This window comes from Marmota monax, unplaced genomic scaffold (genome assembly GCF_021218885.2).
Source record: "Marmota monax isolate L192 unplaced genomic scaffold, Marmota_monax_Labrador192_F-V1.1 WCK01_AAM20220418_F8-fsc00513, whole genome shotgun sequence".
Taxonomy (NCBI): domain Eukaryota; kingdom Metazoa; phylum Chordata; class Mammalia; order Rodentia; family Sciuridae; genus Marmota; species Marmota monax.
This window is the reverse complement of record NW_026692512.1, coordinates 36,783-59,552: the sequence shown is the minus strand read 5'-3', so window position 1 is coordinate 59,552 and position 22,770 is coordinate 36,783. Positions and strand designations below refer to the sequence as shown.

The following is a 22,770-nucleotide window of genomic DNA, read 5'->3' as shown; positions in this document are numbered from 1 at the left end:
ACCTGCTCAGCTATTTCTTTCCTCTGTGATTCAGTCAATGATAAGTCTTTTCTTCGGTCTTTTAAGAGTGCCTGTAATTTCTTTGAGCCTAAGTGGGTGAGCTGGTGTACATCTTTGACATACAGTTGGGCTTTTTGATATTGTAAACTTGGCTCTGTAGGGTCCCAGAGTTCTGTATCTGTCTCCTCAGATGATAAGTTGCCTGAATGTTCTGGTGTGGCCAAGTCTCCTGATTGTTGCTCCCCCAATGTGGAAAGAGCTAACAGGGTCACTCCGTTTAGGGCTGCCAACTTAGCTTCCTCATCTGCCCGTCTGTTTCCAACTGCCACGGGGTCGTTCCCCTTCTGGTGCCCCAGACAGTGCACTATAGCTAGTTCCTTAGGGCCTTTTACTGCCGAGAGAAGGTGGAGGATCTCATCTTTGTTCTTTATTTCCTTCCCAGCAGAGGTTAATAGCCCCCTTTGCTGGTAAATAGCCCTGTGCACATGAGCAGTGGCAAATGCATAGCGGCTATCAGTGTATATGCCTGTTGCTAGTTCCAATGCTTTCGTAAGGGCAATCAGTTCTGCTTTTTGGGCTGATGTCCCTTCTGGGAGACCAGAGGACCAGATGACATTATTTTTGCTAACTACTGCTGCTCCAGCCCACTGCTTACCGTCTTGGAGGAAGCTGCTGCCGTCCGTAAACCATACGACTTCAGGGTGAGGCAGTGGCTGATCCTTCAAGTCTCGTCATATACTGGTTTCCTCTGCCAGTATGTGTTGACAATCATGAGCGATGGGTCCTGATGATTCTTCTGGCAGCAGTGTAGCCAGGTTGAGTGGAGCAGGGGGTCCCAGTGTTATTCTGTCTTTGTCAAGCAAGAGGCTCTGGTAGTGGGTTATTCTGGAGTTTGATAGCCACCTGTCTGGAGGCTGATGGATGATGCTCTCCAGGGCATGGGGGGCTATAATGGTTAGCTTCTGCCCCAACGTTAATTTATCAGCATCTTTTATTAGAAGGGCTGCCGCTGCTATAGCCCTTAGGCAATGGGGCCACCCGCTAGCCACTGGGTCCAGTTTTTTTGATAAGTATGCTACCGGCCTTTTCCAAGGTCCCAAAGTCTGAGTGAGCACTCCCCGTGCTATTCCTTTCTTTTCCTCGATGTAGAGAGTAAAGGGTTTTTCTACATCTGGGAGTGCTAAGGCCAGAGCAGATAGTAGCGCCTTTTTGATATTATCAAAGGCTTGTTGGTGCTCAGGGGTCCATTGGAACTGGGCATCCCCTTTTATCAGCGGGTATAAAGGGGCAGCCAGAGACACGAACCCAGGAATCCATAACCTGCAAAAGCCGGCAGTCCCAAGAAACTCTCTGTGTTGTCTCTTATTAGATGGGGGCGGTATCTGCACAACGGTTCATTTTCTGGGCTCAGTGAGCCATCGTTTGCCACCCCTAAGAGAATAACCCAGGAAGATTACTTCTTGCTGGCAAATTTGGGCCTTTTTGGCAGAAGCCCTATATCCAAGCTGAGCAAGCTTGGATAATAGTGCTTGGGTCCCAGACTCACAGTTCTCCTTGGTGTCGGCTGCCAGTAACAGATCATCCACATATTGGAGTAGGGTGACTACGGGGTGTGCAGTTCTGAAGTCATTGAGGTCCCTGTGGAGGGCTTCATCAAAGAGAGTGGGGGAGTTTTTGAACCCCTGTGGGAGTCTAGTCCAGGTTAGTTGGCCAGATGTTCCTGTTTCTGGGTCTACCCACTCGAAAGCAAACAGCAACTGACTATCCTTATGTAGGGGCAAGCAGAAGTAAGCATCTTTTAAGTCCAGCACAGTGTACCATTCCCGCTCTGGATTCAGAGTACTAAGCAAATTTTATGGATTTTGTACCGTGGGGTGAATGTCCTGCACTCTGTTGTTGATCTCTCTTAGGTCTTGAACAGGACAGTAGTCCCCAGTTCCTGGCTTTCTTACTGGCAGCAGGGGGTATTCCAGGACGATTGACAGGGCCTTAGGACCCCAAGAGCCAGGTATTTCTGAATATGGGGCCTTATCCCATCCTTAGCTTCTTTGCTTAGAGGATATTGTTTAACAGTGATTGGAGAGGCAGAGGCTTTCAATTCTACTACTATTGGAGGTTGTTTTATGGCTAGACCTAACCCAGCAGTTTCTGCCCAGGCATTAGGATAATCTTTTATCCATTTCTGGGGTAGTTTGCCTGTTTGATCAGTCCTAGGAGGCGTGAAGAGTTGATGTTCATCTTCTACTGACATAGTCAAAGCCGTGACTATGGGAGTTTTTACTGAAGGATTTAGAAACTCAACTTGGGGACCATCAGGGTTAAAGGTTATTCTAGCCCAGACTTTGGTAAGCAGATCCCTGCCCATCAATGGGGCCGAGCATTCTGGGATTACTAGGAAAGAGTGGTGGACTTTTCCCTTTCCTAGGTCCATAGTCCTCTTAGTTGTCCAAGCCCGATATCTACTGCCGTTAGCCCCTTGAACTAGGGACCTTTTATTTGATAGGGGGCCCAGTGGGGTCTTAAGGGCTGAGTATACTGCTCCTGTATCCACTTCAAAGTTCACTGGGGTCCCCTCCACTTCAAATGTTACCCTGAGCTCGGGGAGGGGATCTGAGCCCCGACTTTCCTAGTCCTCTTCTAGAGTCAGCACGGCAGGCTGACGCGGCTGCTTCTTTTTGGGGCACTCTTTGGCCCAGTGTCCTTTTTCTTTACAGTAGGCACATTGATCTGAGGCCAGGGGCAGCCTTTGGCATGGGCCCAGGTATCCCTTCCTGTCTCCCTGCTTTTTAACTTCTGGCCTATTTGCTGCTGTGACCAGGACCTTAGCCAATGCTTTAGTCTGCCTTTTGCTCCTTTCATCCTCCTTTTGTTCCCTTTCCTTCTCTCTCCTCTGTTCCCTCTCTTCCTCAGTTTCTCTCTTATAATATACTTTCTCAGCTTCTCTGACTAAATCTCTTAAGGTCATATCTTGTAATCCATCTAGACGTTGTAACTTTCTCTTAATATCTAGGGCAGCCTGCCCGATAAAGGTCATGGCAACAGATGCCTTTTGGTCCTCTGCCTGAGGATCAAAAGGAGTATATCTCCTATATGCTTCCATAATCCTCTCCAGAAACATAGAGGGAGACTCATTAGGCTCTTGGATAATCTCTCTTACCTTGGCCAAATCAGTTGGCCATCTGGCGGCCGCTCGGAGACCCGCTATTAGAGCCCAGCAATAAGTGGACAGATGCTCCCTACCTTGAAAGGTGTTGGGGTCCCAGTTGGGTCGGTTTAAGGGGAAGCCAGCTTCAATGATGTTGGGAAGTTGGGTTGGTCGCCCATCTGGTCCGAGAATATTCTTTCTGTCTTCCAAGAGGATTCTCTCTCATTCCTCTGTCATGAAGAGAGTCCCCAGGAGTTGTTGGCAGTCATCCCAAGTGGGCTGGTGCAAAAACATCAGCGACTCAACGAAACCTGTGAGTCAGGTGGGGTCCTCAGAAAAAGGGGGATTGTTATTTTTCCAGTTATATAGATCTGAGGAGGAGAAAGGCCAGTATTAGTAGGCTTGCATTTCCCCTCCATGGCCATCATCTATCATGGGCCCGTAGGGACGGAGAGGAAGCATCACAGGGGCCTCTATTATTTGTCTTTGGCAGGTTCCTTTAGCTGGCCCAGCTTACTCCAGGGGAGGAGGGGCTGCTGCTGCTGCGGGGAAGTCCTCTGGAGGGCTCAGGTCTGGCCCAATTGCCTCCAGCGGCGGAGAGGCTGAGTCAGCGATGGGAGGGTCATCTGGAGTGTGTTGGGGGTTGGGGAGTGAGGGTAGAGGATAAGGAGGGGGAGGAGAGTCCAGTAAAGTTAAATCTTGTGACTCAGGGAGAATGGAGGGAAGAGGGGGAGGATGGGGAGGAGCAGAGGGTTTGAGTGATAGGATCATGGGGGAAGGGGTCGGAGTGGGGGCAGGGACAAGGAAAGGCTTCACCCATGTGGGAGGAGATTCACAGAGGTCCTGCCAGGTTAAGATATATGGCTGTTGATCTGGGTGGCCACGTGGCCCTGGCTGAAAGACAATATCTCTGACTTTTCGGATTAGAGAGAAGTAGAAGGATCCTTCTGGGGGCCATCCGATTCCAAGGGTGGGCCATTCTGAAGTACAGAGAGTCTGCCAGGTCCGGCGTTTTACTGAAAAAGAAAGATTCTGGGCCCTTGAGCGGACATCAGTCCAATGATCAAGGGTTAGGGACAGAGGCGTGGAAGTGCTTTGTCCCATAATGGGGGCTACTCAAACAGGGACAGTGATGACACAAATGCGACACAGACAAAGACAAACAGTAAATGTTTAACACGAGTCCAAGACAAAGATTAGAACTGAGTAACTGGCAAAACCTGATGGGCTAGACCATAAAGATAGACAATAAACTCAACACGAGACAATGAACAGAACTGAGTAGCTGGCAAAACCTGATGGGCTGGCAAACCGAATCCTGAAGCAAAATATAACCAAGTCGAGGAAACTACTGTTCCTCGATTTCCCGAGTCCTCTGGAGCGTCCCCCAGGGACGTGGCCTGTGGCTCTGTGACACGTCTGTCAGCCACCGTCAGAGAGAGCTCACACTCTTCACCGACAGCCACTTTGCCAAGCCCTAACCTGAAACCTGAAACCAGAAAGAGGTGCCTTACTTACCCCAAGAGGAGTCCATTGGGGTCTTTCGTCCGCCGCTGCGGGATATCTCGCTGGGGCCTCCAGATGAAAACGTCGGGCAAACTTCGGAGGAAAAGACCACCAAGAGACCATCTCATGCAACAGCAAAGGGTTTATTGGGGGTCCAGCATGCTGGGGCTCAGAGCTCACTTCAGAAGAGCAGAGAACAAAGAGCCCCGAGAACAACTTGAGCAGAGTTTATATACATTCTTTAGAGAGGGCAGGGGCCTTACATACATCATAGCCTCCTTTAGCAAATCATCATATACCACGGGAAAATCAAATAACAACTCTAAAACATGATTAGCACATTCATTGGCGGGAACAGGTCGGGTGGGGGTGATTGGTTAGTACTAAGATAGGTATATATTTAAACTGATTGGTTGAAGCCCTGAGATGTATACATGCTGAGCTGCACGATTTCTGGGAAGGGGTTATTTAGGTGGTCAGGGGAAGATTTCGACACACATCTAACAGGCAGTTCCGGGAATTGTCTTAACTGCCACAGGAATTTCAGGCTCTGAGTGCAGCTTGGAAACTTTACAAAACCTGGTCCTTTACATTTTAACTTCAATTTCTTTTATTCTTTCAACACTGTGGTAAAACAAGTGCGAAAAAATAAGTTAAACCCTGTGTTCTAGAACACAGAGAAATAAGCAATTTGCTTTCTTTACAACAACTTTGTTTTATTAAAAATAAAGTTATAAATAAGCAAAGAACTAAGTTTCTAGTTATTAGCACATTTCTGACTGTGCATCCCAAGCAGACTCAGGGCGTCACTGGCTTCCACAGCCCCTTAGGGATGGGAATTCATGTGCCTTGATGGAATGAGCCAGGGCTCTTGAAATTGCCCTTGGTGTCAGGACAGTTGTAGGTAGACTGTATGTTGACTGAATTCCCTTTGCACATGCTACAATCATCAATTGCTGAAAATCACAATTATTTTGATTTGTTTGCAAAAGTCCTATATGGACATTGATACACCTTTTATTGTTTGATAAATATTTCTGTATCTATTAATCTTTTTCTAACCTTGTACAAATCCCTGAAGGACAGATTGCCTTAACTTATCTTAAAGGCCCCACTTCCATCCCTTGGATTGAACACACCTGGGGATTCTTGTCAGAGCATGTGCAGCACAGAGGCAGACCCTGTCATTGGGGCAATTAGAAGCCTGCTTCAGGCTCTGAGCAATATGTGCATTAGTTCCTTCTCTACATCTTTCCAGTGTTGTGTCTGCATTAGTTTCCTAGAGCTGTTGTAACAAAATACCACAAGAGCATGATTTGGAATAACAGAAGTTCTGAGTCTAGCTGTGCAAACTTAAAGTGTGGTAGAGCCATGTTCCCTCTGAAAGCTCTAGGGGAGGTCCTTCCTGGCCTCTTTCAACTTCTGGCAGCCCCAGGAACCCTTGGCTCCTGAGTCACTCAAGTATCTGCTGGAGTGATGCTCACAAGTACAGAGATTAGGTCTTTGGGGGACACAATTTGACCCATAAAATGAGGCTTAGTATCAGAGATTTCTGTGATCTTAGGCATCCACAGAGGTGAAATAAAGCTGCAGTACCAACAGTCCCCGTGTTGTTCTCACATGGTGAGGACAGGTTTGAAGAGTGCCATTCTGGACTCCTGAGTCTTTGCATTAGAAGGAGTTTAACATTAGAAAGGCCTTCCCAGCTCAGGCATTTAGGGTGGAAAAAGGAGTGTGTGCATGTGTGTGTGTTGGGGGGAGGATTGGCAGGTGGAGGATGGAATTTAGAGGAGCTGGAAAAAACACTTCCTTAGCTGAAGGATCTTCTCAAATTTATAATCAAGGACAGGATTTTTTTTTTAATGGGAAATTCTTAGTTGGATTTTGGAAATTTGGTTATTTCAGTCCTCTGAAAAAGAATGAAATGCTACTAAATCATAACAGAATATAAGAACAGCACATGGAAACCATTGAAATTGTATAAAATTAGACAATTTTTATTACCAAGGGATGCTAGCAAGCATCTAGAAAGAAAACCTTGCCTACTCATGAAGTCACAACACAAAGCCGAAACCCTATGCTAATGTATCTAGATATACTTTTTTCTAAATAAAATTTCAAATTCTTACTTTATTATCAGATATATCCCCAGGCCTCCAATAATGTGAGCTTTGCTCAGGGGGAAATCTCCTGTTTAAGTCTTTGAGCATCACCATAATAACACCGTTTCCTTTGGGATCCTCTCAGAATTCTTCTAATCCAAGGCTTCCAGGCAATCAGATTGCTACATTTTCTCAATTTAGAAACTCAAATGGTCTCCAGTGGATATATGCATAAGCTGAATTGAAGAGACTGTTCAGATCTTTGTTCTAAATATCCATTTCCAATTTCAGATTTGCCAGCAAGTCCCATCTGAGCATTGCCTGGGCAGGGACAAACATGTCCACACACAGTGTGAGGGTCTGGGGGTCAGATACTCTTAGAGCCCAGGCACAAGGCACTCAGGTACCCTTTGGAATGATAGAGCTCTGTTGGTAGCTCTCAAGCTATTTAACAGGTGACCATCAGACCTAGAAAAACGCCAGCAGAAGACATTAAGATTGTATCTCACAGTCCCAGGAACATTGAAATAGCATATGATGAATGGTATGTACAGTGTTCACATCCCAGGGGCTCAGGGTCAAAGTGGAACAATTTCCTGATGCTGTTGCACAAATGAACGAAATGAGAACATGCTGTGCAGGAGAGGTTCTGAGATTAGCAAATTGACCCAGGCTGCTGGCCTTGGGCTGAGTCAGTCCTAAAAGACTCTGCTACAGAAATATCCAGCAGGTAGGCAGAAGCACCTGCTCTGTGGGATTCATTGGTTAACCCAGCTCAGAACGGAAACTCCATTCTCTTCAGAGCCTTTGAGCAGAGACAGGTATCTCTGGGGGTTGGGGTTGGTACTGAGATCTTACAGGGCTGAGTTTTGTTATTTCTTTTTACATCCCTGTGTGTCTATGTTGCATTTGTGGTTGTGACAATGATGTGGCAGGTGTGTGGGCCAGTGGTAAACAACATCTTAATCTGAGCCTTTTTGTCCATTTCAGAGATTGCCCCTGATTTAGACAGAAATCTTAGAGACTCTTTTGCAGGTGTGCTACTATTACCGCTGTTGACCAGTGACGAGTCCTTGATTCCCCAATGTTGAAGAATAACACCAGAGAAGCACACTGAGGCAAGGTCAGAGTAGAAATTACAAGTTTATTAAAGGACAGCAGAAAAGACTTCTCCTGGAGGAAGAAGGGGACCCAAGAGGTGGAATCAGTGGAAGTGAGCTTGTTTCTCCTTTTTATAGTTCTTTCAGTGATGGAATGTAGGCTGGAAGGCCCAGGGGTGGGACACAGGTGGGCCAAAGAAGTAATCTGGGCAGGAAGGACTTCATTAACATCTCTTTGGGATGGGCTATCTTCAAATCTGCTGGGGCTGTTCATTAACATTTCTGTGGGATGGACTTTGGGCCTAGGGCTTTTCTCAGAGTTCATTAACATTGCATGAGTTGTCCCTGCATTTCCCAGAATTCATTCTCAACATGGCCTCCATTTTAGATCTTACTGGATGTTAGACCTGATTTACCTAACTACACTGACTACCTAACTTTAAATCTGGCTTCACTACTGGGGACATGTTCACAGCTCCAGTCATTAGCCTCAGTATATGCCTTTTATAGTCTCTCATGTAGTCTGCCTGGCAACCAGTGGATTGTGCCTTTTGCTGTTCTTTCTTCCTGGAGTCCTGCTCTTCAATGCTAAGGTGCTGACTCCATCAATTTTATTGGGACATGAGTGCTTAAACCTCAGTCATCACAGTTGCCTCCTGCTGTGGATGCCCTAGGAAGGGAAGTGGGAAGCAGAGCTCAGAAAGAAACAATGTGACCCGATGGAGGTCCCGTCTCTACACCGTCTCTGAGGTCTTCAAGGCCCCAGTCTGCTGACTTGTATTCATGTCCCGCAATCCACTCTCCATGGAGAGTGTGGTTACCTTAAGGCGTAAATCAAGTATTGTCTCTCCTTACTGAATACCTATCAGAGTCTTCCCCTTTGGATTGGAATAAAACTCAAAGGCCTTGCCATACCTTAGCAGACCTCTGGGCAGGACCTGATTCTTTTCCTCCAACATGGTGTCACCACCTTCCCTTTGCTATCTACCTTCAGCTTTGTGAGCTTCTTCCTTTGCCTCAAACACAGCAGGTCACCTGAATGGGCACTATCAGAATGAAAATCTATGACAGCTGAGCTCAGCCACGGGCAGAAGAGCCCTTGGGGTACAGGCACAGAGATTTCTTCTCTCCATTTCTTCTGCCATGTTTCCCACACTGGCATGTTGATGCAGGGTTTCTGATTTCAGAACACAGGGAAAACCAAGAGCTCTGAAAAGAAGTCTCAAGGACACAGAACACAGGGATTTGCTGCATAGGTAAGACTTGCCCTGTAATAACTACGCCCCATCCAGGATGAAAGTCACTAAGAAGGAACCCAGGGGAAAACTGTAAGCAGACATTTGTGCTTCCAACCTTCCTCCTATACAGATAGCCATCAAATCCTTCTCAGAGGAGAATCCCTAGCAGCCCCAGGCTGTGGTTAGGATTCACCCCTTTCCCTTTTGCTCCTCAGCCTTCCTGATCTCAGTTCATGTTAATAGGTTTCCTTGTTGTGAGGATTAAATGAGATCACAGGATAACACCTTGCTGGTGGATTAGATCCTAATGCCAGAAAATAAGTGCCCCTGTGATGTTGCATTTCCTCCTGTAGAAGATTCTCCGCACACTTGGAGCAGGATGTTCTCAGCAAAGCATCACCATTGCCCAAGCAAGGCAAGAGACCGGCATGCAGATTTTCAAAGAAACATCTAAAAACTTATTCACCAACTCACAGTCTCTTTGCCATTCAAGGGGAGTAGGTGGGAAGATTAGGAGAGTCTCAGGATTGGGTGGGCTATCAGGGACCAAGATCTGACCACCCAGGGATACTAGCACTCACACCTTGTTGGTATGACACACTGACACATTGTCAGGTAGAGGAAGCCCCTCATAGCATGAGACAGTCCAGAGGTGTGGGGGCCACTCTCCAGAAGGGAGGAGAGCCAGAGGACTCCTGGTGGAAATGATGCTCATGTATCTAGCTTCTGTGGCCCAACTGCATGGTGGGGGTCTCCAGGTCAGAGAACTCAGAAGCATAGGAGCCACTCGGAGGTCTTTATTGCTACAGGATTTGTCTTATCTGTGGCTAGCAGATGTTGGATACCACTTTGCAGATCACGCCAGGCAGGCAGGCTTTTGATGGCTAAAACTATGCGTATTGAGGCTGTGCTAATAACAATGAGATGTGTAAAAATTTGAGTTTGGCTCTGGCAGGCTTTCATATTTCAATATGCAGGTCCCAGCCTGTTCTAAAGAAGTAAACAACCTGGCGGCCACTGTCCAGAGGCCATCTTGGATTTGTTTATACAACAGGGTAGAAGTTATGGGAGAAAAGAAGAATCTTTCATGAGAGCTGCCACTCCTAAGGTGGGGAGATTGGGGGCTGCTGCTTTCTTTATTTACTGACTGATGGGCCACATGGACAACTTGAAACTTGGAGAAGTCATGGACTATGGTACAATTTCTCCTCCACAAATGTGCAGGGGGCTTTGTAACCTGCCTGGTGGCAGAGGGTCTGGGGGCTGCTCTAAGAGGAAGGACCCAGTGCTCAGGTTAAAAGGACATGTGCACCTGCATTCCAGGCATGGGACAGTCGTGCCACATAGCCCAACAGGGACTTGGGAGAGTGAAAAGGGCAATATCAATAATTAAGCCACAACAACAGAAATTGCCTGGGGTGGTTTTGAGGAAAATAATGCATGATAACCTACCCATGCAGCACGAAAGGGCAGCCTAAACATCTACGAGGACTTTCAGGGACCTCTTTGGGAAAGCGGTGGGAAATGAGTGTCTGTCCTGGGTGGATGGAGGATAAATGGAAGTAGGGGAGAGTAAGGAGGGGAGAGAAGGTAACAGCAGCCCTCTGTGAGTGGACCAGAGGATGTCTCACCAAGGAGTCCAGGAGGAGCCCTTGGAAAGGGCAAAGAAGTCCCCCCAGGAAATGGAGTCCACCTCCACAAGACCAGAGTATGATACCAGCTTGAGAAGCCACCTGCATAAGAGCCTCACTGACCCTCTCTGTTCACTTCCTTTCCATCTAACCCTAGCAAGCCAGCCATCGGCTGTTGGGCTGACAGGGCAGGAAGAAGAGGAAACAGAAATAGCATTTATGTCCATAGACACCAAAATGGCAATTCAACATGTTTGTCCTAATGACAAACACTGAGAAAATAAAATTGGGTATTTGGATGTGAGCATTAAAGCCAAAGTTGACATAATGTGAGGACCCTTGAAGGATCCCAGTGAAACTATGAGCAAGGCAAGAAGGTCAACCATTTCCACCATGATGTAAGTGATCTTGAGGTACTCATCAGACAATTAGATGAAGAAAATGATTATGGTCATCAAAGTTAGGAAGAAGAAATGAAACAGAGAAGACCTGATTAGGTAGCTACAGAATCAATGATAAAATTAACCCAAAAGATTTCCACAAGACAGGAAAACATTAACATACAAAATCAATAGTGTATACGCACAAATAATAGCCAGGGAGAAGAAGAAGTTAATCCATGTACCTCAGTTATAATAGAAATAAGAAATAAACATTTATGGACAAGCAGGCAGGAGCAGAGGGGTTTGCACCCAATATGCAGGAAAGCATGAACACGTCTCGTGATAAAAATAAGCTTGAATGGGTTGGTCCCCTCTCAGTCAAGGTGACACATGTCAACATTATCAGCAGCTCAATTGTCTCTGACTTCACATACAGCTTTAATGTGATCCCAGTGAAAATCTTAAGGAATGTTTTCTTGGAGCCACGCAAGTTGATTTTAAAATTTGTATAGCTCAATAAGCAGAAGAATAGCCAGAAAGATTCTAGACTGGGAGGGGGTTTGTCATGCTGGGTATCAAAACACAGGGGGCCATAAGGGACCAGCACTCTAAGGGCCAGAGGGGCAGACAAAATGGGGGAGGGGGAAGCAAAGGGCAAAAGGGAATATAAATTATTCAGTTTTGAAAATGAATGACATTCTGATCAGTGTTTGTATCCTGGATATGACTGGAGGATATTGTGCTAATTGATTGAAATGAGCCAGACTCAAAAGGGCAAGCATTATAATAATAATAATAATTATTATAATTATAATTATAATTATTATTATTATTATTATTATTATTATTATGTTAGTATTAGTACTACATATTGCTTCTTACAAGAGGGCCCCACCATAGTCAATTCAGGGAGACAGGAAGTAGAGGGTGGCTTCCAGGGGTGGGCAGGGACCTGTGGTGAGCTATGTCTTAATGAGTACAGAGTCTCAAGTTTGGGCAACATAGAGGGTTCTGGAGGTGGAGTTGCTGCAGGTTGCATAACAATGGGAAAGTAGGTGAGGCCACTGAATCACCTACACCTAACAAGATTAGAAAGGCACAGGTTAGGTTGTGCATAAATTTTGCACAGTAAAAATCAATGAATAAAAAGAAGACAGATAGTGTGCTATCTCTGGTGTAAGAAAAAAGAGAAAATAGTAGAATATGCACATATCTGTGTTTATTTACCAAAGCAATCACAAGACGGTGAGGCGGAGTTCTCTAGAGCAATGGAATCAATGGGCTACTATACAAAAATATAGCATAGATATTTAAGAGGAGAGTTTTAGTGTCATTGGCTACTAGGATCTTGGGGTGTGAGAAGCTTCATGAGATACATCTGCAGGCTGAAGAGCCAGGAAAACCAGTGCTGTCATTTACTGTGAGGCCAGAGCTCTGAGAAGCACAGAGGGTTGGGTGGCAGTACATCAGCTGGTCTAAGCCCTGTCTGCATCTGAAGAGTCAAGAACAGGAGGCCATAGAACAGACGGCCCAATTCAAGGGAAGAAAGTAACTTGCCCTTCTCCCATCTATATCCTATTTGGGCCATCAGTGGTTTGGATGATTCTAACTCGTGCTGATGAGGGCAGATACCTTTGCTCCGTCTGCTGAATCAATTGCAAATATCTTCTGAAAATACATTCACAGAGACATACAGAATCGTGTTTTACCATATATCTGGGCATCCCCTAGCCCAGTCAATATGACACATAAAATCAACCTTCACAAATAAGGACAAATCAGAAAACAAGATGATTACCAATAAGGAGTGGGGATAATGAAGAATAAGGAATGTTGTACATATTTAAAAAATTAAATACATATATATGTATATATATATATATATATATATATATATATATATATATATATACATGCATACACATATATCCATTCAAAAGTTTAATTAAATCAATAGAAATAAGATGAGAGTAAACAACCCCTGAACCAGGCTGAAGCAAAAGAAACAAATTGGCCTTCATAGGATGCTACCATCATGCTAAACTGGTGAAGGAGGAGGGAAGGAGCAAGAGGGAGGGAGGAGGCAGAGGAAGAATGAGTCAAACTGAGCAAAATATTATCAACAGGGGTATCCTGGCAAAGATGTAGAGTTAGATTTTGCATGACATTTGTTTTCAAATATTTTTATTAATCCAAAATATTTTCCAAATAAAAGTAAAAAAATAAATGAAAAAAAAAAAAAAAAAAAAAAACAATGACAACAAAAGCTATCACTGTCACCTGGCTCTCTCCCTTCCTCTAAGCCTGGCGTCTGGCCTGGCAGCAGGCAGCTTTGTGTTTGAAATCATAGTGGTGTGTTTTCGATCAGCCCCCCAAATTGTTGCTGTGGGGGACCTCTACTTTTTGCGATGACAGTCACTGAAGAACAATGCCTGGGGATATTTAGACTTCAAGCAGTTTCATGTCTTTCCCTTGACAACTCAGATTTCAGTCTGAGAGCAGGAGAAAAAGAAAATAAAAAGGAAATGACAAAAATCATCAAAATACTTCTTTGAATTTATGTCTCATAATTCTGCACAGATCACATAATTAGAATTCCAAATCCATGCTACTTTAACTTGAAATGAATTGGAAATGTATGCCATCTTTTTTCATCTGAAAAGAAAGCAATGTTACTTCAAAATATTTCTTTCCTCCTTTTGCTTCATGATAGTTTATAGTCACATTGAAATGATTTTAAGATAATGTCCTTCATTTTTTAGCATCCACACTGATCCACTGACTGTGGACCATATAACACATGGGCCTTCGGGGGAAATTCCAGATCCAAACCAAAAAACTGCCTGAGATAAAAGTGGATGTGGAATGTACGCACCAATAGTGACGACAGTATGTTTACTCTTGTTAATGTCCACTTCCCAGCACATACACGCACACACATGCATGTACGTTTGACCCATGTGTTGGCTGAATGACATTCAGCTTTTTTTCCCCTCCATAAAGATCATTCTTTTTGAATGTGAACTCCAGACTTGCTTAATCACAATTGAAGTGTGATAGAAAACCGTGGTCTCTTTTGCTTGCTCATTAAATCAAATCAAATATATGAAACCACCATGTTTAGAACATTGCAGATGAGAGATAATTGTTGGTTTATCCCCTTAATTTGCATTTGGAGATGCAGTGAGATATGATAGACAGTCAACGGAGAGATCAGTGAGAAAGCCGGCCTGAGACTTGGGCTCAAAGCATGGATGTGCTCTGGTTTTTTGGAGAGACAGCCTGTGAGGGAGGCAGGAGAGAACAGGACCAGAAAGGTGAGTGGACAGTCATGATTAATAATGCCAACACAGCAGGTTCAATCTTCTTCCCTAGGCATTGGGTGGCCCTTGGCCAGGGTGCGACATGATCGAAGCTCTGTTGTAAGAAGGATGGTGTGCACAGGCAGAAGTGGGTCCTAAAGGGGGAGTCAGTGGCCCAGAAAGGAAGGTGAGGGAACTGCATCTGTTCCTATTGATGCCATAACAAATGAGCACAAGCACAGTGGCTAAAACCTCAGCAGTTGATCATCCTACCCTTCTGAAGGTGAGTTTTCTTAAAACTAAGGTGACTTCAGGGGAAAATCATCTCACTTTTTCTGGGTGCTAGGAGCCACCCACTTCTTGGCTCATGGAGGCTTCCTATATCTTCCAGGTCAAGAGGACATCATCTTCAAATCCTTATTCCTCTGTCTCCCCTGCAGTTCTGTCACAGGGCTGGAGGGTGCAGAGGAAGTCCCCAAGAGGAGGAAGACCTCAAATTACGTCATGAGAGTCTTTCGCTTCCTCACAGAAGGTAATGTAAAGATGGATCAAAGTGAGACACAGATCTGTTTAATTAGGAAGAAAACAAGGGGCACACACAGATAGGGTGTGATGTGGGTGCAGGCTTTGCTCTGTGTTTATATATGTTGATCTACAGCACAAGATGGGAGAGGGTGTTTCTCGTTCTCCTGTGCTGGTTACTTGACATCTTGATAGTTAATTGTTAGAGGTTTATTTTCTTCTTTGTTTTTGATGAAATGTCTCAGCTAGCTTCCCCATATTGGGGCTTCTTCATCATTCTGCTCAGTGAATGTGAACTGTACTACATTTTTGGAACACTGAGGGTTTGATGGAGACCATGAGGCGAAACAATGCAATCAGATCCTAAAAATATAAATCACAGAAACATATGTTTGTTGAGCAGGAGCATTTTTTTAGGCCCAGGTCAGGAGAGAGGCTATTTACGGATCTGCTCACAGGTCTCATAATTGATCTCTAGTATGTTTGTGTTCAGGGTAGCTGGTGGTGGCGTTTAACCCTGGACTTTCAATCATGGCCACTGGTGTGTTGTCCCCCACCCCTTTCTACCTGTCCTTATGTCTTCTAGCCTTGCTCACTTCCGACAGGGGCTCCCACTGAGCCTCCCTGAGCATGGTGTGTGCACACCTCTGCCCTGGCCACTCACAGGGGCAGGATGCAGGGATTCCACAGGCCTCTGTGCTCATCGTGGAGCTCTGGGAGATGACAATACAAAATCGGCAGGTACTGGACGAGGGAGAGGAACATTCTTAGCAGAACATTATGATACTGCTGTCAGAAGTGAGGAAGAGAATCCAGAAACAGCAGACACACCCGGGAGAGCCCAGGAAACACAACAGAAGCCCTGTGCCAGGTCTCTGGACCTGCCCTGGACTCTAAGGCCAGTCCTCCTGTCTGCACCCCAAGAGGGAGCAGGCGGAGGCCCCTGGGTGTTGTGCCTGTGTCCATTGCCTTCTGGGTCACTGGGCATGTGCAGCCTGTGCCCTGTGGGTTTAATCACTTCTGTGCACATGCTCTCAGCGGGAGTTTGAGAGGAATTCACAGCTGAGCACTTTCATCCCAGTAAAGCCCAAGGCCTGCTGATAACTCTTTAATTGAAAAAGCGTTTTCAGTTTTCAGATAGGCCTAGGATTACATTAGGTAATGATGATACTTCAGCTGGTGTTCCTAGGTCACTGTTAGTACAGATTATCCCCAGTCAGGTCCATAAACACAGATTTGATATTTGAAATGCATGACAACATTGGCCAGGAATTATAAGAAACTACACACTTATATGGATGATATAAATATATACATTTTTTAAAGATATATTTAATGAGTTAGTACCAGGTCTATGAAACATATTTAGTAATAAAAACAATAATGGCACTTGTGAAGATATGGAATCAATAGTAGCTTCAACTCTAGTGTATGCATTAAATGAGATAGTATTCTGTAGGTGAAAGGATTTACATAGGCCCCTCTGGAAAGGTTTCTAAGCTACTCTTTGTACTTAAAATTAACTTAAATGATACTGTGAGAATGAATATGTGTGAGCGCATATGTGTATGATGTGTCTGTGTGTCTATAGTTTATTCACAGGTCAAACTTCAAAATGTACAAAAGAATACAAAATAAAAATCGCCCTGACATCCTATCCCTTGGCACCTTAGCTCCCTTTCCCAATAAGTGTTTCCATTTCTGTGCACCCCAACACTATGCTTACATAAGTAGATTCATATTTGTGTGTATTTGTGGTTACATAAATTTATATAATTATGCATAAGCAAGCGACAAAATCACATGTGTAGCATGTGTATGTGGACTAGTACATATATGTATTCTTCACTACTGTGAACATAGAGGAAAAGGAAAGTGTGCAATAGTATAATCGGTGCGAATTTGCAAAAAAGGAGGGATCTGAGTTCCTGCAGGTAAGCAGACCCAGATTCTGCTCAGTTGCAGACACAGGGATGCTCTCCAAGTAGATAGGGAGAGAAGACAGCACTATCAAGTGTTGGTCACTTACACTGTTAGAATGTCCCCCCAATGCAGGAACATTGGGGTAAGGAAAGCTCTAAATGGGTTTGGTAAACCCCTTTAGATCCTCCTCTTCTCTTATCAGAAGCAGACCCTGGACTTAGGAGGCAGCAGAGGAGATGTGGAGCTAGAGGCCCTTGGAGGCAGGCAGCCTGGCCTCCTCTCTAACAGTTGGCTCTAGGTGAGCAGAAGGCCACCTCTTCCCCGAGTCAGAGGCCCCAGAGCAGGCAACCAGGGCTCACAGTGAGGACAGAGCCTCAGATTTCCACACCAGCAAACCATCCCCTGCTTTTCTACTGTGGTAGCCCAGACCCTTTTGTGGTGGCTCAGCTGTGACATATGTGACCTCCCCCAGGTGACTACCTTCTCCAGAAAATTATGAGAAAATACAAGGGCAGGGTTACTAAGCCCAGGGACAGTTTGTACCTAGCGAAAGTACTCAGGCAAAAGGCCCGCTTCCAGAAGCTGAGAAGGGCAGCTGCCTGGCCTGCAGAGGGCTTGGGCTTCCCTAAGTGTCACGAGTCTTCTGGGGCCTGGCACCAGAGTGACCTTGCTGGAGGTAAGGGGGCCTTTAGGAGGTGTGGCCTTGTGGCAGGTCCTTGGATAATGTGGTCATGCCCTCGAGGGATTGAGGTAGGTTGTGACACCCTAGTGAGCTCTTCCAGAGTAGCCAGAGCCCCTGCAGGAAACCCTGGTGGGGAAAGGCCCTGGCAGGTTCAGGCCCAGCTTATAATTCTCTGGTGCCCTTGATGGTTGCAAAGTTCAGAGTGTGGATTCTAGGGGCTAGAAAGGTGCCAGTAAAGTGTCACCTCCACTCACTGTGGGCTACACATGGACTCAGCAGGCTTCTCTGAGCTTGGGTTTGCCCTTCTGTGGGCCATTCTTACCCTCTCACTCGCTGTCTAGGCCAAGTGTGCCATGAGGACTGTTGGAGAGTGCTGGGCACACTGGGAAGTGCCATGTGGAGCTGGGAGTTTCCAGATTCTTGAATTAAAATGAAAAGCAAAACACTGGAGCTCAGGCCCTAGTCCAGGACCACCCGCCAACCTATGGGGGAGCCCAGGCCCAGGGGAGGTCCATGTCCGCTGCACCTCCCCCTCCTGGGAGCCGAGGACTGACCCACTTCCTTCTTGGGACACTGCAGCCATTGCCATAGTCCTCCGCATGCAGTAGCCTCCACCTTGGGACAGCAGACAGGGCCTAGAAGCAGCTGCATCTTGGAACAGGAATCCCAAAGCCAGTGCAAAGCCCACCCTTTCAGTTTCATCTCTAAAAGACATTGCATCCATTTTGAGACCACTCACAGGTACTGATACTTCTAGATACCTCCGTTATGGCTGCCACCACCTACACTTGCAACAGCATCCATTTGGGACACCAGCAGGGTCTGTAAGCCCAAGCCCAAGGTGAGGTAGATATAATCCTCACAGATTATACATGATTTTAGGGTAGAAACTGTAACACCTCAGATCCACACTGCAAGAAAGGAAGACACATAGACAACATGAAAAAACAAGGGAGGAAAGTGCCCCAAACAAACCAGGATCCTGCAAGAACAGAACCCCAGGACAGCACAAGTGATGAAATATCAGAGAAGGAGTTGAGAAGGTTCATAAATAAAATGAACTGTGATTAAATAATGACCTAAATGAGCAAATTCAGGCAAAAATTGATCACTCCAACAAAGAGATAAGGGACAAATACAAGTAGCAAAAGATTACTTCAAGAAAGAGATAGAGATTCTGAAAAAAAATCAGAAATCCTTGAAAGGAAGGAAACAATAAACCAAATAAAAAACTTGATAGAAAGCATCATCAACAGACCAGATCACTTGGAAGACAGAATGTCAGATAATGAAGACAAAGTATACAACTTGGAAAATAAAATTGACCACACAGTGAAGATGGTAAGAAATTATGAAGAGAACATCCAAGAATTATGGGACTGCATCAAAGACCAAATCTAAGAGTCACTGGGACAGGGGAAGGCACAGAGTTTCAGACCAAAGAAATGGACAATCTCTTCAATGAGATAATATCAGAAAATTTCTCAAACATGAAGAATGAATTGAAAAATCAAATACAAGAGGCTTACAGGACACCAAATGTACAAAATTACAACAGATCTACACCAAGGCACATTATAATGAAAATGCCTAGCATACAGAATAAGGATATATACTTTCTTCTCAGAAGAACATGGTTTCTTCTCCAAAATAGACCATATGTTATGCCAAAGAGTAAGTCTTGGCAAATACAAAAAAAAAAAAAAAAAATAGAGATACTACCCTGCATTCTAGTTAACTAAAATGGAATGAAATTAGAAATCAATGATAAAAGTAAAAAGAGAATCTACTTTAACATCTGGAGACTAAACAATATGCTATTGAATGACACAAGGATAACAGGAGACTTCAGGGAAGAAATAAAAAAAAATTCTTATAGTTAAATGAGAACTCTGATATGATTTATCAAAATCTTTGGGACACTATGAAGGCAGTGTGAAGAGGAAAGTCCATTGCATGGAGTTCATTCATTAAAAAAAGAAAAAGTAAACAAATAAATGACATGTCATTGCAGCTCAAAGCCCTAGAAAAGGAAGAACAAACCAACACCCAAAGTAGTAGATGACAGGAGATAATTAAAATCAGGGTGGAAAGCAATGAAATTGAAACCAAAGAAACAATTCAAAAAAATGACAAAACAAAAAGCTGGCTCTTTGAAAAAAATAAATAAATTGACAAACCCATAGCCACTCTAACAAAAAGAAGGAGGGAGAAAACTCAAATTACTAAAATTTGTGATGAAAAAGGAAATATCACAACAAACACTTCTGAAGTACAGAAGACAAACAAAAACTATTTTGAAAATTGATACTCCAATAAAATAAAAAACCTTGAAGACACCAACACACTTCTAGAGGCATTCGATTAACCCAAACTGAGGCAAGAGGACATACACAATTTAAGCATATCAATTTCAAGTAAGGAAATAGAAGACGCAATCAAAAACCTACCAATCAAGAAAAAGGACCAGGACCAGAGGGATTCACAGCTGAGTTCTATAAGACCTACAAGAAAGAATCAATACCAATACTCCTCAAATCATTCCATGAAATAGAAAAGGAAGGAACCCTTCCAAACTCATTCTACAAAGCTAGTATCATCCTGATACTAAAACCAGGCAGAGATACCTCAAGGAAAGAGAATTTCACACACAAATATCCCTGATGAATAGTGATGCAAAAATTCTCGATTAAATTCTGGCAAATCACGTACAAAAATGTATTTTAAAAATAGTGCACCATGATCAAGTGGGGTTCATTCCAGGGATGCAAGGTTGGTTCAACATACATAAATCAATAAATATAATTCATCATATCAATAGACTTAAAGATAAGAATCATATGATTATATGAATTAAAATGGAGAAAGCATTTGACAAAACACAGCACCCTTTCATGTTCAAAATACTAGAAAAAACTATGAACATACCTCAACATTGTAAAAGCAGTCTATGTTAAATCCAAGGCCAACATCATTCCAAATGGTGAAAAACTGGAAGCCTTCCTTCTAAAATCTGGTACAAGATAGGGTTGCCCTCTTTTACCACTTCTATTCAACATCGTCATTGAAACTCTAGACAAAGCAATTAGACAGATAAAATAAATTATAGGGATACAAATAGGAAAAGAAGAACTCAAACTATCATGATTTGCTGACAACATGATTTTATACTTACAGCATTCAAACAACTCCACCAGAAAACTTCTAGAATTAATTAATGAATTCAGCAAAGTATCAGGAAATAAAATCAATACCACAAATCAAATACATGTTGATTCATTGTATACAATTGCAGCACAGCTTTTCAGTTCTCTGGTTGTACATAGTGTCATACCATATGTGCTGTTGGGAGTCGCCCCAGCTCCAAAGACTAACTTCCCCATCCCCCAAGAAGAGCTGTCCAATGGTGAGCCCTGCTGGCTCACATGATCCTTTCCAACCAATCAGAGCCCTGCTGGCTCACATGATCCTCATCCACCAATCAGAGCCCTGCTGGCTCACCTGATCCTACCCACCAATCAGGCTAGGCCTGCTGGCTCACCTGATCCTTACCCTCCAATCAAAAAGCACCCCATGCCAACTGTCAAACCACCCCTGGCTCTATAAATATGCAGAGCTGTTCCTCAATAAACGGGCATTTGCTCCAATGGCAAGCCTTGATGGTTCTTTCATTGGTGCTGAAACCTGGGAAGGGGGAAAGCCCTCTCTCAAGGCTTGCTGTCCTGGTCCTCTCTTTCGAGTGCTGTTTACAACACCAGATCTTCAGTAAGTGAGTTCCCCTATCGGGTATCCAACTTCAGATGGGCTACGCAGGGCCTTTGACCGTGATCATCCGGCAAACCTCTGACACCCAATCTGGAGGAGAGGACGCACCCCACCACAACTTTAATGGTCACGGTGGCCTCTCTGGAACCCAGTTAATGAGTGGGAGGTACTGAGGGGTGGAAAAACAGGCATTCATCCCCCCCCCCTCTCAACCACCCTTGTCCCTCTCCTGACCTATGGGGGCCTCTTCTTCCCTCCCTGCAGACTCCCCCTTATTAAATTCTGCACACAAGATTGGCCTTACTATCAATTAGACAGTCAAAATCAATGGCCCCCAGGAGAATCTCTAGATCCCGCAATTCTCAGAGATCTGTTTAACTCCTGCGAGTGCTCAAAAAAGTGGAAGGAGATCCCCTATGTTGAGGCTTTTTCTCTTCATCATTCTCACCACTACCTATCTGGCAGATGAACCCCCTGCCTACCGACCTCCCCCATTGGCTCTGTCCACCCCCTCAGGTGCTCCCCCTGACTTGGCCAACATCTTTAGTTCCTCCCGAACTAGTTCCCTCCCCTAGTCCCACAAATCATGGCCCCTTTAAGAGAGGTTGCTGGACCTGAGGGCATTATTCAGGTACATGTTCCATTCTCTATGAATGACCCCATGCAACTCGAGCAAAGGTTGGGCTCATTCACCACAAAAGAGAGTTTCAAAAGTGCTCTCCAGGCTTATAGCCTCACTTATATGTTATTGGTTATTACTCTCCTTTTTGAGGAACGTACCAGAGTCTGGGAACTTGCCAGAGCCCATGCGGATGAAACTCTCGGAGTTAATCCCAATCACCCTCCGGGGCCACTTGCTGCCCCAGATCAAACTCCCAAAACCCCAGATGGCCGTCATGTCCTTATGACATATTTCCTCTTGCAGAACTACCCCGACATCTGGGCCAAACTAAAAAAGCTCAAACAAGGCCCTGCCACCCCCTAGACTGAGAAATTTCAGATGCTCACCCAGGTCCTGCAGGGTGCTTCTTTGGGTCGCTGCTATATCACCAAAAACCCCCCTGGGTGCCTGCTTCAAGTGTGGCATGGAGGAACATTGGGCCAGGGCATGTCATGCACTATGCACTCCGTATACCCCATGCCCTAAATGTCAACAACAAGGTTACTGGGGCTCTGACTGTCCTAGATCTCATAGGAGGCCTATGGCCAGGGAACCCTCCAACCTTCTGGGCATGGCAATCAATTGACGGTGCCTTGGGTCCTTTTCCCTGGCCGTAACTATCAATAGACAGAAACCCAGGGTGCGGATTCAGGTGGATAGGTGCAAGGTTGACTTTCTCCTTGACACCAGAGCTACCTTCTCAGTTCTGACAGAATTCTGGGTGCAAACAGTGCTACCCACCTCTCCTATTGTCGGGGTAGGAGGAAAGACCATCTATCCAAGAAAGACTCCTCTATTACTCTGTTCCAT

The 22,770-nt window shown here is 44.8% G+C and overlaps 1 pseudogene; it reads right to left on the bottom strand.

The window, feature by feature from the left end:
• LOC124093451 (transmembrane protein 132B-like) overlaps positions 1–22,197 on the bottom strand; it is a 144,192-nt pseudogene extending 121,995 nt beyond the window's left edge.
• Between the last annotated feature and the right edge of the window lie 573 nt (positions 22,198–22,770).